Source organism: Taudactylus pleione, unplaced genomic scaffold (genome assembly GCF_031769625.1).
Source record: "Taudactylus pleione unplaced genomic scaffold, aTauple2 ptg001021l, whole genome shotgun sequence".
In the NCBI taxonomy this organism is placed as follows: Eukaryota; Metazoa; Chordata; class Amphibia; order Anura; family Myobatrachidae; genus Taudactylus; species Taudactylus pleione.
In genome coordinates this window covers 873,309-888,702 of record NW_028285422.1, presented here as the reverse complement: position 1 = coordinate 888,702, position 15,394 = coordinate 873,309, and the positions used below count along the sequence as shown (strand labels likewise).

The 15,394-nt window shown below is 43.1% G+C and overlaps 1 protein-coding gene across 2 annotated transcripts in view; it reads left to right on the top strand.

Moving 5' to 3' along the window:
• Positions 1–15,394, top strand: part of DEF6 (DEF6 guanine nucleotide exchange factor) — a 173,743-nt gene that overhangs the window by 147,482 nt on the left and 10,867 nt on the right. The window contains exon 1 of one of the 2 annotated variants that reach the window (XR_015874825.1): positions 4,201–4,362. The exons of the other annotated variant lie outside the window; for it this stretch is intronic. The gene's annotated coding sequence lies outside the window, so the exon portion shown is untranslated. Of the gene's footprint in view, positions 1–4,200; positions 4,363–15,394 lie in introns of those variants that run through there. 2 annotated transcript variants of the gene reach the window in all.

The window sequence follows — 15,394 nt, the reverse complement described above, 5'->3', positions numbered from 1 at the left end:
CTATGTAATCCATTCAACTTGATCACCATGTCCTCAAACTTCTCAATTGTGCCGTTCCAAATGGTAAAGATATCATCTATAAAGCGACGGTAAAAAACTATCCATTGACCATAACCAGGAAAGATATGCGTTTCTTCATATCTCGCCATATATAGATTGACGTAAGCGGGTGGCAGGTTTGAACCCATCGCGGTTCCTGTTATTTGAATATAGAATGCGTCTTTGTAGTGGAAATGGTTATTATAAAGCACTAGGGTCGCTAATTCTAAGACAAATTCAGATGGTGTACTACCCATTATATCTCGATCAGTCAAAACCTCTCTCAAGGTATCCAGGCCATCTTCGTGCGGGATCACCGTATACAATGAACTTACGTCCATTGTTGCTAGAACTACTTCCTTATCGATTGAGCCTAAATTTCTCAATTGCTCCAAAAAATCTCCAGTATCCCGGATATAGCTTCTTCCTTCCAGGACTATAGGCTGTAGGATACTGACGATATAGATCGCGAGAGGTTGTAGAAGAGAGCCCTGGGCCGATATTATTGGTCTTCCAGGGGGTCTCATCAGGGTTTTATGAAATTTTTGAAGTGTGTATATAATGGGACACCGTGGGTTATCCACAGTCAGAAATCCATGCAGATCTTCATCAATCCATCTATGCATCAGGGCTGTTTTTAATACTAAATCAATTTTTGTCTTAATCATAGGAATAGGATTACTTCCAGATCTTCTATAGACATCTGTATTTGAAAGTTGTTGCATTATTTCAGAGTCATAGTCAGTCCAATTTTGCTCCACCCTTGTCCGCTGGCCTAATCACAATATGTGGGTTGTCTCTCAATGTTTGTAGTGCCTTCTTTTCATCAATTGGTAGATTATCATATGTTTTAGGGACACCAATGGACTTGATGTCAGATTTTGTCAATCGCAAATAAGTTTTAATACTGGCATTCGTAGATGGTGGATCAAACACTGAAGGTCTCTTAAAAGACTTATGTTTTGGAGGAATCAAATCACTTATAAAGAATTCTTTAAGCCTCATAGTCCTACCGAATCGATATAAATCAATTGATTTCTCAAAATTACTGGTCCTACATGTCGGTACAAAATTCAGACCTTTCGATAGAAGATTCAACTCAGATTGACCCAGATGGATATCAGACAGATTAAACACAGCATTTAAGTCCGCCTCCTTCTGCCGCGCTTTTGTGTATCTCCCCCGCCGCATGTGCGGTCTGCGGTTCTTCGGTCTCCGATCTCCTGGTGGGTGAACTCCTGATCTGTACCTTGATCTAAAAAATCTTTGCTCATTTGTATGCCTTCAATGGCATCTGTTTCCGAAGTGGACAGGGAGGAACCTGATTCCATGGGATATACTGGTGCACGTCTACGTTGTGGTCTCCATGTCTGAGGGACTGCCGTACCAGACACATTGTTACCAATTAACCACCTATATACGTTATGGTTTTGATAATCTGATGTAACCGTCACAAGCTTTTTCCTCTTAAAAGAAGTTAGGTCTCTTTTATATGTTTCCACTTGGCCATGTAATCGCTCTAGCCAGTTGGCACTTTTATCATCCCTCAAAATAGACAGACTTGTCAAATTAAGTTGTTCTATCTCTTCTTTTGTCTTTCGTAACTCCACACCTACTTCCTTGATGACAAGTACCATTAGATCTAGTGAGCACTTGTTGAGGATCCCACACCACCTACTACAAAAAACGGGATTATTTCTCCCCAATGTTGGTACATTATGCATGCGGAATCCTCATGGTATCTGCTTCCTACGATGGTATTCAGAGAGGAATTGGCCATGAAGTACCAAATCTACCTCTCTTCTATGTATCTTTAATAGCCTATAGAAGAGATCGGCTGAAGTCTCTGCCGGTAATAAATTGAAGTCAAGCTGGACTTTTTCATCTTCCTCATCAGAAAAAGATAGAGTTCCACATTCTGCCTGTGAAAGAAGTCCTTCATCCAGTAGTCCAATGCCACCCTGTGCCATACTATTCAGTATCACCAAAATATTGGGCTACCACTATTACTGTTGATCACTGTTGTCTGCTATTTTCAGTCTATTAACAAAGAGGATGGGTGTCAGGAAAGAAACCCTAATTAAGGTCCAATCAATATCCTTTGCAAATCCTGCACTCTCATCAAAAAACACTCGTCAGTGGGGTGCTAACCAAGATCAGTATTGCTCTGATCCAATCAATATCCATACTTAATCCAGTCTCCTGGATAGGAGCACTCGCCAGAAAATCTAAATAAAAAAAAAATCCTGGTTATGGTCAATGGATAGTTTTTTACCGTCGCTTTATAGATGATATCTTCATCATTTGGAACGGCACAATTGAGAAGTTTGAGGACATGGTGATCAAGTTAAATGGATTACATAGTCCTATCAAAGTCACCCATCAAGCCAACAAGAGGTCTATCAATTGTCTTGACATAACAATAACGAACACTGAAGGGATTATTAATACCTCATTATTCCATAAAGAGACCGATCGGAATATGGCCCTATCGACCACGAGTCATCATCCACCTGCCCTTAAGGATAATCTGCCCATCTCGCAGTTTCTACGCGTCATGCGGATTAATTCCAATGTAACTGTGAGGGAAAAACAGTTATAGGAAATGTCTGCCAGATTCTTGGAGAGGGGCTATAGCCGGGTGAAGTTAAATAAATGTCTGACTAAGGCACGGTGTATTAACCGAAGGCAAACTGATGGGGAATCTTTGCATCCTAAAAATAAGCAACGTCTGATTTTTACGACCAAATTCGATAAAAGTGCCTATAGTACATCTAAAGTTTTGAAAGACCATTGGCACATTCCTACTTCAGACAACAAGCTTCCGTTTAAAAATTACGATCCTCCCATGATAGCCTACAGACGTGGACCTAACCTTAAGCAGTTGTTAATGAGACCCACTCTGCAGCCGAGAGAAGCTAAAACAATACCAGAGCTTATGAAACAAAAACCTGGTTGTTATTCATGTGGGAGTTGTATTACGTGTGCTTCAATGCTAACTGGACCAACATTCCCTCATCCACACACGGGCAGGAAGATTGTTATTAAATATAAATTACATTGTATGATGGACTTCGTCATTTACTATCTCACCTGTCCGTGTGGATTATACTATGTAGGCCTCACTTCAAGAAAGTTTAGGGACAGGATGGCCAATCATATGGCTTCCATCATATCTGCTTTATCAAGTGGACATTCAGACAAACCGGTTGCGAGACATTTTATGCTAAAGGGCCATCAAGTGGTGAGCCTTAAATGTTGAATAATCGATTGGATACCTCCATTACCACTTGGGGGTTATAGGATCTCTGCCTTGAAAAAGCGTGAAAGTTTCTGGACCTATACATTGGACATGGTAGCTCCTCGAGGACTTAATGAAAACAATCCTCTGAATGTTTTTCTTTTATTGAGACTCACATATGGTGATGGATTGCACTCAGTGATTGGTATGAATTCCTGGGTCACTCGGTCTGGCACTTATGGTGATGGGTAGATTAGTTATATTATTTGATCTATGACTTCACTTTTTGGTGGTATGGATATTAACTAATTATGTTCTGAATCTCTCAGTTTATTTCATTATTAGAATGATTGGTATTCCACTCTGTTTATTTTATTTTTTTATATTTTTTTACTTTTTTTCTTTTATAATTTTTTTCACTTTTTTTGTGGGTGTGCCACTTGGGCTGTATGACTAACAATGTTATTTGTATTTCACTATATTTGTTTTATATATTCTTATGAGAAACATATGCCTGCCCTTTAATACCATCACCACATGCTTATGCCTGCATGTATATTTATTCATTTATGCATTCTGTCTCTTTAGCTATATTAGAATTATTATATATATTTCTTTACTGCAGTTTTAATATTATTTTGTTATGTGAGATTCAATTTGCTGGATATCTATTACTGTGTCTATTCAGTCTCTTATAACTTCTGTACATTCTTCGAAACATTGTGGCCATTGTATTTTGGCATACATGTCAGCTTTAACAGCCTTTAGCCTTGGAGTTTTCTTATAACTCCTTTTGAGAGGCTGAGTTGATGCACGTATATCGTGTACACTTTTTTCGAGTGTATATTATGTTACCATGGTAACCTTCATCCAGCTGAATGGTGAAGTATGATGATTAGGTCACTTCCGGTCCGGCTGTGATCATGTGACTGTGGAGTTCACCCGTGACCACTTCCGCCAGGTACTTGAGACATCAGCGGGACTAGCCTGCTTTTGTATGCACACGTGTGCCGTGTGGTCGCCCGGAGTTTCTTGGTTGTTCAGAACGGGGACATCGGTAGTTAGTTGCATGCGTTGACCTGGTAAGTGTCGTCTATTTGTATTGTATGCCCGCGGTGGCGGGGGGGGGGCTTCTGTAGCGTTGACCATTTCCGCTTAGGTGCAGGCTGACAGGGTGGCTGTGGTGAACAGCCGTGTGTTAGCTTTATTTTGTGATCGGGTACAGAGCATTGTACCATTAGTGGCTTTATGCGATTGTGGCCCTTGTCTGTATATTTGACTGCAGTAACTCTGTCCTCCTATGCGATTATATGCTCTAGTATACATATCCAACTGCAGCATCAGTGTTATCTTATGTGACTGTATTTTTAGTATATAGTGTCCTATGTGACTGTATTTGATAGTATACAGTATATCAGTGTTATCTTATGTGACTGTATTTTTAGTATATAGTGTGCTATGTGACTGTATTTGATAGTATACAGTATACAGTCATGATAGGGTGGAGCGCAGCCCTGATTGGGGGGCCAAATGACATGGAACTCTGTTGTTACAATACAGCCCTTTGTAGTTGGATTCAACAGTAGATTGAGAGAGAAAGATATTATGTTGTTATTGCTGTAATGGTTTAAGTGCATAAAAAAAAATTTCACTGACATATTTTTCTGATATCTTTTGATATATAATTTTTTTGTATATTTCGGATATATTTCTGATATTTTAGAAGATTTCATATAGAGCCTGATAGACTGTATCACTATGTCTTGTTTTTTTTATGTCTATTGTTTTGTTTTTCATGTCTCTAGTTATTGATTATGTATTTTGTGTCTTATTTTTAGATATAATGTGAAATTGCACATATTGAACATTATGAAATTTTCTGTCAAATCTTGAAAAAGGTTCATATTAGAACCGAAACGTCGATAAAAGATAAATGACGACAAATTACAAATTATTTACATGGCAAATGTGAACAACTTTTCGTTGGATTAATTAAAGACATTATTTTGATTTTCTGGCGAGTGCTCCTATCTAGGAAACTGGATTAAGTATGGATATTGATTGGATCAGAGCAATACTGATCTTGGTTAGCACCCCACTGATGAGTGTTTTTTGATGAGAGTGCAGGATTTGCAAAGGATATATATATATATATATATCCTGCAAATAGTGGACGGCACTTAGAGGCTTATAGAATAGAAGAAACTGTCTGTTTAGCAAATCGCTAAATAGTGCCGTCCATTATTACAAATTTTCTTCCCTCCCCCCCATTGGCAATAGACCCCCCCACAGTGTTCATAAATCCTAATAATAGTCTCTCCCCACATACTACCTTAGTAGTAAAAAAAAAAATCTGGTTCATTAACCAACCTCTGTTTTTTGCACCCCCCACCTCTCCCTACCCTGTGAACAATGTCTTTTTTTTATTATTTTACTCCCCCTCCAGCCTCATTTTTCTTTACATTACACCTACCCGACTGATCCCCCTACCACAAACCCATGGGTAGATACCTCCCCTCCCCCTGCTGCAGAGCGCAGCATAGCGCGTGTCAGGTGCAGGGGTGGATTGGGATTTAAAGTGGCCCTGGAAAAAGCGTGAAAGTGGCCCTATGTGCGTGCTCTGAAGGCGTGCGCCTGCAAACGCGGGTGTGACCTTGTGACAGGGGGTGTGGTCTAATGTAAAATGCCCGCAAGCCACTCCCCCCATTTTCATCATGCTGGGGGCATGCCCACAGCTCCAGGAGCAGATTGCCATGCCCACAGTCCCTCTCTCAAGTGAATACGCACAGCAATTATGTGAATGACTATTTTCTTACCTATATAATTTCTCTGCAATGAGGGAACCTCTGAAGAAATTGATCCTTGAGTCTGTATTTACTATTCATGCAGGAGATCACATGGTTTGGAAGCCGCCTGTTTTGTGTTGTAATAAAGCCAAAGTCATTATCGTGCAACAGAGGTTCAACCAGATAGTAACAGAAGTGTTGGGGTAGGACAAATATGACTAGGATAGAGGTGACAATGACTGGAAAGAGGTGGCAGGGCCAGGACAGCATTGACAGGACCAGGTTGGAAGGGACAGGGCTAGGACAGTGGGGCTAGGATGGAGGTGACAGGGCAAGGAAAGAGGAGACACAGGTGACAGGGCCAAGACAGAACAGAGGGGACAGGAGAAAGGACTAACAAGGCAAGCAAAGATGGGACAGGAGTGACAGGGCCAAGTCAGAATAGAGGGGACAACAGAGATGGGTGACAGGGACAGTGCAGGAAAATGACCAGGACAGAAGTGACAGGGCAGGACAGAGGTGACAGGAGAGAGGTGACAGCACCAGGACAGACGTGACAGGGACAGGACAGAACTACCCCCTTCTTGGGCTCACCTGGCATCCTCTCCCTCGGCACACTTGGCACCACCCTCACTTCTCTCACTGGGCACACTTAAAAATACCCTCCCCTTTACTGGGCACACATGGCAAGCCCTCCCTTAGTGGCCACACTTACCAACCCCCCCCTTTCCTGGACACACTTAGCACCCCTCCCCCGTTGCCATGCAGACTTAGTGCCCCCATTCTCCACTTCTACCAGGTGCACTGGAGAACCACCAGGTGCTGGCCGCATCTCTTCTAGGGTCCCGCACTCATCACCACCGGCTCGGCCCAGTGCCTAACGTCAAGGCTTAACCACTTAACTGACGAATTCTTTTTCCAAAAACCACTCCAAAATTGTCGGTTTCTTTTATGATTGAATTAGGTCACGAACATAATTTTAAACTTATCCATCACTATTTTATTTGAAAAAAATATTTTTTTAAAAACACAGTATACCATAAAAATAGCAAATTTTATATTATACTGTAGTGATGGCCATTGACGGCTGTACCATCGATGGTTCAACCATCGTTAGAAGCAATCAATTGTTTTGCGATTGGCCGCCGCCGCTGCTCCTTCACATACGTAGGGTGTCCCGCTGGCGGTCCGGATACATAGCAGCAGCGGCGGCTACCAGAGCCGCCGCTACTGCTGTTCACTGAAGGGGGTGGAGATGGCTGCCCGATCACTGCTGGCCACAGTGATCGGGTCACAGCAGCAGCACTGCTGCTTCTATGGGAGAGGGGTTGCCGACGGTGCCCGATCACTGTGGCCAGCAGTGATCGGGACACGCTAGTGAGGCAGCCACGCTTGCAGAGGGACCAGAAGGTCCCTCTGATGTAGGCGGCTGTCGGAAGATTAGCTTCCCACAGCCGCCTAGTGGGCATTTCTGACTGGTCGTATCAGATACGACCATGTCAGGGAAAGCCCAGCCTGGTGCAGTCGTATCTGATACGACCGTGCCAGGCAAGTGGTTAATGCCCGTTCCATTGCTTCCAGGAGTGCTCAGGTGGAGCGCATCGCGGCAGCGGGAAGGAGAGTAGAGGGGAGGGGACCCAGCCAGGAGGGGGAACAGCAATAGGTGAGACTGTGAAGAGCCGCTCTTCTTCTCTGCTGCTGGCTGCCGCTGTCTGTAATACAGGCCCCCATTTACTAACGAGTTCTTATCACCAAAACGAGTGATAAATTTCACTGTGTATAATAAATGGTGCTCCCAACTGTAATTTTTCTAACAGTTTACAGTTGGGAGCTGATTGGCTGGAGCACCATTTATCATACACAGTGAAATTTATCACTCATTTTGGTGATAAAACTCGTTAGTAAATGAGGCCCACAGTGTGATAGGCGGCAGCCAGCAGCAGCAGCAACTTACTCTGAGCGCTTCTCCAGCCTGGCGCCTCCCTGCACTGCTGACTGAGCGGGTTGCGCAGGCCCTTGCTGGCTGCTTGGCCGGCAAGTAACTTACCCCACCTGCCCCCGCCGTCGTCCACGGACTAGCGCCTGAGCACTCTTCCCCCAAGGTCATGTGCGGCGTCTGACATAGGTCCTTATTGCAAAGCCTCTTCTCGCTATAGAGGTGGGCTGCAGGGAGCTGACAGCCAGGCTGCCTGTCACGCCGAAACAAAAAAAAATGACAGCCGGGTGACGCGATTCAGGGGGCGTGGCCACAGTAGACAAGCGGCCCCAAGGACCAATCGGCCCAGTGATGTCAGAAGGGCCACCCACAAACGCCAGGCATTCCTAAGGGAACGCCTGCGTTTGTACAGCCACCCCCCTCCCCGCCTACAAAACGGGGTGAGCTGTCAATCAACATCGACAACTGCCATCGCTAGACAGATCTCGCACATGCGCTCGCCGGAGGCGGCGCATGCACAGAGGGGGACCATCGACCCGCTTGCGAGTGGGTCTGAATCAGGCCCATAGTCTTCTCTTTTAAAAATGTTCCTGTATCTGTGGATAGGAGAATTGTGTGAGTTTTATTTTGACTAGCCTGATAGAACAGATTAATTACATTAGTATTATTATTATTATCATTTATTTATATGGCGCTACAAGTGTTCCACAGCGCCTTACAAAGTACATAAACAAATAGGGTGACCAGTGACTTATAGTACAATACAATACAGGATGAGGACAAGAATAATATACATTGCTACATTAGCGACCATAACACCCAGATAAACAACAGAGTAAAGCAACCAGTTGTTAGGTGCCCTAGTGGGGAGTAAGAAGTAGATGAGAGTAAATTAAGGAGAAGCACAAGAGGGTAGAGAGCCTGCTCGTAAGAGCTTACATTTAACGATACTGGATCAGAACCTCTAAACACACCTTCCTATACCTTCTAATATCCTGCCTATACCTTCTGAGGATGACGCTAATTTGCGTACGCAGTCATACCATAAATAAAGACTTAGATGTGGAATCTGTGGTTCCAAAGCACAAAAGTTCAGACAGTTACACGCAATTGATCCATACACAATTTAGGCGCAAAAGGAAAATTATACAAACCCAAGTACAGTATACATACGCAGGCGCTTCCGGACCCAGAGATAGGCATCAGCAAGAGACCCCTAGTCATACAGCATTCGGCACGAAGACTGAGAACCAGCGTTCGTGCACTCATATTTATATCCCCCCAGAATAAACAGGACAATAGGGAAGTTTGTTGCTGGTGTCATTGGTTCCCAGGGGAGAAGCATCTGTTACAGCACATTTAACAGGCTAGTTCAAATAGACTCTCCCTGCCTCTAACAGCTGGGGGTCTTCCTCTTCACGCCCCCTGCAACATTCTAACAGTTGTTCATGAAATATACATTTTGTTGCTTGTAGGCTCTGCGATCCATAACTTGAGTTTGCATGATGCGACCTCCCCACCGATAACACCGGAATACTGTAAAAAGAGTACGCATCAATACAAGACCAAACATGACTTGTTTAGCATGTATAATACCTTAGTTATCAAATCTCTTTATTTCTTAGCATTTAAACTAACTGAACCAACTTAAATCATACACTTTAAAGCTTATTGAACCTTATGTGTGAATATGTAATGTGTGAGTATTGAGGGTTTGATATAAGGACGCTAGTTAACTTGGGGCAGATGCGTGCGCATAAAGCTAATAAAACAGCGGTTTCATACAAAGTCCTATGCATTCGCTAATATGCGACTAGTTAACAGCGCAATTGTGTGTATTAATGTGTGTATATGATATGGTGAAAAATGCAATTGCATGGTGCTAATAGTATTATCGCCACATGTACTAAAATGTGAGTTTATCTAAAATGGCGCTTAGGCGGCCATTCGCAATATGGCGTCTTGCGATCTCATTTTCAAGATGGCGTCTTGCGGCCAGTCGCAAGATGGCATCGCTGCGATTAAATTTTAAACTGAACTTGTCTCAGCCAATTATTCAGCTTCGACAGTCCACCCTTTGATAGCAAACAACATGCTATCACAATCTGCTATTTGAATTTAATTTAGGCTTACATTTACATGTTATTTGGTGTTATTATGGGATGGCACAAGGTGGTTCTTAGTCCATCAATAATGTGTCTCTGGGTCGGGACATAAAACTACTATTATACGAACACCGCAGATCTTGGAAGATCATGTGAAAGGTGTGGGAATGCACCAGTCTTATAAAAGCAGCCTTGAAGGGGAATTGAGACTTTACATTATCTGAGGTGTTCTATAAATAACATTTCAATTATACATTCTATGCATGTCTAAATATAATACATCAAACGATAGTATTTCCTAGTTCAGGGTTGTAATGCAGTTCTATATTTACCTCGGTATACATATTGTCATTTCTGACCACCATCATAGTTTCATTCTTTCGTTTCACTCTGTTTTTACATTTTCCACACTTCAACACAATAGGAACACACCGGACGTATATGCCAATTATTATGATGACAATCAGTATAAGGATTAAGAATTTGCCTATGCTGGCGATCACTTCCTGGACCCGTTCCCCTAGACCTGAGAACCATTTCACTGGGTTCAGCCATGAAACCCATCCTTCTATCTTTTCCCCTGCTTCAGCCACTGAAGCGTTATGGTCTTACGAAATTCCCACTTTAGCTGCAGAATTTCATCCATCTTCCGGTCTATCACCTCCTTGGGGTCACTGGCATCATTGGTGACATAGGTGCAACATTTTACTCCAAATTGGGTGGCCAATGTTACGCAATACCCTCCAGTAACAGCAGTTAAATAATCAACACTAGCCTGTGTTGCACCAGTTCTTTCTTGTACGCTTGCAATTCTCTCCCTGTATACCTGAATGTGTCATCATACATCTCGGTGATATTATCTATTAATTTAGCAAGTTCCTGGATATATCTAAAATTTAATGTACCCCGAGCGATCCTGGTGGGGTCCAATGTGACCAGAACTTGAAAGCCAGTTGTCTCACTGATTAACTGCGTGGCTTTATGTATATCACCAGGTACCATATTTCTTTTGCCTCTGTGTTCATATTGTGTGTGAAGATATGGTGACGGTGTGTTTTTATGTATACCCAGCATTTCAACATGTGTGAGGGTCATAACTTCTGGGACTACTCTTCCCAGGTAACACAAACCTTCGGAACTCGGGGAGAGCCATTTATACGCTTTTCTTCCACAGATGAAATATACATTATCAGGGAGAACATAAGGAATGGTATGCATCATTATCATTAAACACATTTCCCTTGCAAACAATCCTATTTCTGGTTCTTCCATCTGGTACATGCAAGTTTCTGGCTGTATTATTTTAGCACAATAACCATTTGGCACCTTACCAATAATTTCTTTGGTGGAACTCAGTGTATACCGGTACTTAAAATGTTTCCCACCAGACTTAATGGAGCGCAGCAGATCATGGTTTATGGACTCATTATCAGCTCTTTGTGAGAAGGTCATCGTCTGATTATTCCCCGTCACTTCCCAACTCCCGGGTTTATTGGGGTTGGTTATGTTTAAGCACAAAAGTGATCTATCTACTTGAAATTGATACAGTTTGAAATTAGGTGGTTTGGATGAGAGAAATTTTCCATCCAAAGTTTTCCCTTTCTGCAATTCTAAAATGTCTGTGATATTCAGCGGAAATGGCACCAACCCTACGTTATGCTGTCCCTGTGGCACATGTGAACACACCCAGCAATCAGTTTGATTTAACACTTTGCCTACCATGCTATGATAATCCTCTAGAGGATACCCACCCCAGTACGGATTATATTTAGGTTGGCACCGTTGGATACAGTTCTCAGCAACTAGGGACCCACAAAGCTCACAAATACAGGAATCTTCAGACGATAAGCCTCCACACCTTCCCCGAGTATCCGGAATGACAACTCGTTTTAACAATAACAGTACTAAGATTGGAAAGACACTCCCCTGATTGGCATTGCACTCCTCCTGATTCCACTCCATCAGCACTGCCATCAGCTCCCGTTTCCTCAATCGGTCCCCCATCACAGACACTGGATATCCCCGGACTGACCAGGATGGTGAACACTCTAAAAGAGAATATGAAAATGAACACAGCAGGCCCGTCCATTGTCACAACAAGACATGCAAATTTCTCTCAGTTCAGGTATCTTACTACGACCTTTTCAATCCTCCCGGAACAAGCTCGCGAGTGACAGGTCCACGCTATCAGCTTTGTCTCCGACTTGTTTCTCCACCGGTTGATTGACCTTTTTGCAGTGAGTGGAATGGACCCAGGTATCTCTCTCGGCCACCTTCAAAGATGTAGTACTTGTCAGCAGCACCTGGTATGGACCTTCCCACCGATCAGTCAAACAACCTGAACGCAAGAAATTTCTGATCATTACATATTCTCCTGGTCCAACATCATGACAGTTCGTTTCAGGCATATCATTAGACAACAATTTCAGTTTCTGCTGCTGTTGCTTTAACTGCTTACTCATTGATATAAGATACTTCACAGTTACCTCGTTGTTACCCTTTAGATCTTCCTGTGGACTTATAATCAAATGAGGTTGTCTACCGAACAATATTTCATATGGGGACAGATTCAGAGGAGGTCTAGGAGTGGTCCTTATGCTATGTAGGACCAAAGGTAATGCTTCTGGCCATCCTAGTCCAGTCTCTGTCATGATTTTACTTAGCTTATTTTTAATAGTCCCGTTCATCCTCTCTACCTTGGCACTGGCTTGCGGTCGGTAGGGGGTGTGAAGTCGGCTATTAATACCAATCAGCTTACACATATTTTGAAAAACATCACCTGTGAAATGGGTACCACTATCACTCTCGATGATTTTAGGGATACCGTACCTGCATACAAATTCCTGAACTATTTTCTTGGCAGTAAACGCAGCAGCATTTGTGACCGCTGGGTAGGCCTCAACCCAATTAGAAAATACGTCTGTGCACACTAATACATACTTAAGGTTCCTGCAGGGTGGTAATTGGATGAAATCAATTTGTATCACCTGGAAAGGTCCATCAGTCGGTGGAATTTGGGACGGTTCGGTAGGGATCACTTTCCCTATGTTCTTCCTCAAGCAGGTCAAACAGGACATTGCCATCTTTTCTGCTTGTGAAGAAAAACCTGGTGCGCACCAGTATGCCCTCACCAACTTGCACATACCCTGTTTACCCAGATGAGTCAGACGGTGTGCTGCCTCAGCCAGGCTGGGGTAATATGCCTTGGGGGCTACTGGCTTACCATGTCCGTCCCTCCAGAGCCCAGAGGACTCTTGCCTACATCCCTTGGACTTCCAAATGGATTTTTCCTGAATTGAACACAAATTTTGCATCTCAATTAATTTCAGCATATCAATAGTTTGGAATGACATAATTGTTTCAGTTGGAAAAAACATTTTTAACCCTGCTGCCCATTTTGCAGCTTCATCAGCTCTGTTGTTGCCCAGTGACACCGGGTCATCCTCACATGTGTGGGCTTTGCATTTAATTACTGCCACTGCTTTGGGCAGTTGGATTGCTTCTAAAAGATGTTTTATGTGTCGGGAATGTGCAACTGGTGTGCCTGCTGCTGTCATAAAATTTCTCAGATGCCATAGAGCCCCAAAATTGTGCACCACCCCGAACGTGTACCTCGAGTCAGTGTAAATGTTAGCAGATATGCCTGCTGCCAGTTCACATGCTCTAGTCAGTGCTACTAACTCTGCCACCTGGGCTGAGTGAGGAGGACCGAGAGGTTTAGCTTCTATGGTGTCTGTGTCATTTACAACAGCAAAACCTGTACATAATTCACCTGTGTCTGTTTGTCTATGACAACTCCCATCCGTATAAAAAGTTACATCCACATTCTCTAAAGGTGTGTCATGTATGTCAGGTCTAGCAGTAAAGGTCTGATTCAGATATGTCATACAATCGTGCTTATCATTATGTCTGCCGAACTCACCTCCCGCCAGCAACTTCTCTCCTTCCACCCTTTGTACATCATGTTGTACATATGGTAGGTATGTTGCTGGATTCAGCGTACTGCAACGTTTAACTGTAATATTTGCAGGAGCGATTAGAGCTAGTTCCCATTTGGTGAACCTAGCCGAGGAGACGTGTCTGGTTTGAGCTGAGTTCAACAGAGCAGATACAGCATGGGGACTGTAGACAATCATATCATGGCCCAATACTACGTCCTCACTTTTACTCACCAATAAAGCGGTAGCTGCTACACTTCTCAAACAGGTGGGGAGTGATCTTGCTACCGTGTCCAATTGGGCACTGTAGTAAGCTACGGGCCTACTGGCATCACCATGTTTTTGTGTAAGGACACCTGCAGCACAACCATCGGCTTCCATACAATACAAATCAAAAGGTTTTTCATAATCAGGTATTCCCAATGCAGGAGCTCTTGTCAGAATATCCTTAAGATTAAGGAAAGCCTGTTCTGATTCCTCTGTGTGTATGACACGATCAGGCTTTGAGGAAGAGACTAATTCCTGTAAAGGTAAGGCCAAAATAGAAAAACCTGGTATCCACATTCTACAATATCCACACATTCCTAAGAAGGTACGAATTTGCTGTTGATTCTGCGGCAGTGTCATGTTTTGTATGGCCTGGATTCTATCTGTTGTGAGGTGTCGTAACCCCTGGGTTAGGCAGTGTCCCAAATATTTTACTCTGGATTGGCACAGCTGTAGTTTGTCCTTAGCCACCTTGTGTCCTGTTTGTGAGAGATGAAGTAACAAAAGTTTACTATCATTCAAACATGACATAAACGAATCAGAACATAGCAATAAATCGTCCACATATTGAATTAGAACAGATCCATTGGCAGGTTGAAAAGATTGTAAACAGTCGTGCAATGCCTGGGAGAAGATACTGGGGCTGTCTATGAAACCTTGGGGTAATCGTGTCCATGTGTATTGTAAACCTCGGTATGTAAATGCAAATAGATACTGACAGTCAAGATGGAGAGGCACAGAGAAGAAAGCTAAACAGAGGTCAATGACAGTGAAATGGGTTGCATTTGGTGGGATTTACATCAAAATGACAGCTGGACTCTGCACTACGGGGAATTGGCTCTATCCTACCTTATTAACACCTCTAAGGTCTTGTACCAGCCTATAACCCCTCCCACCACTCTTCTTCACTGGAAAGATGGGGCTGTTGGCTACACTAGCTGTACGAACTAAAATTCCCTGTTGCAATAATCGCTCAATTATTGGAAAAACCCCTAATTCTACCTCCTGCTTTAGTGGGTACTGGGGAATTTTTGGAGCTTGCCTTCCGCTTTTTAAATTTACCATTACTGGGCTTACGTTTG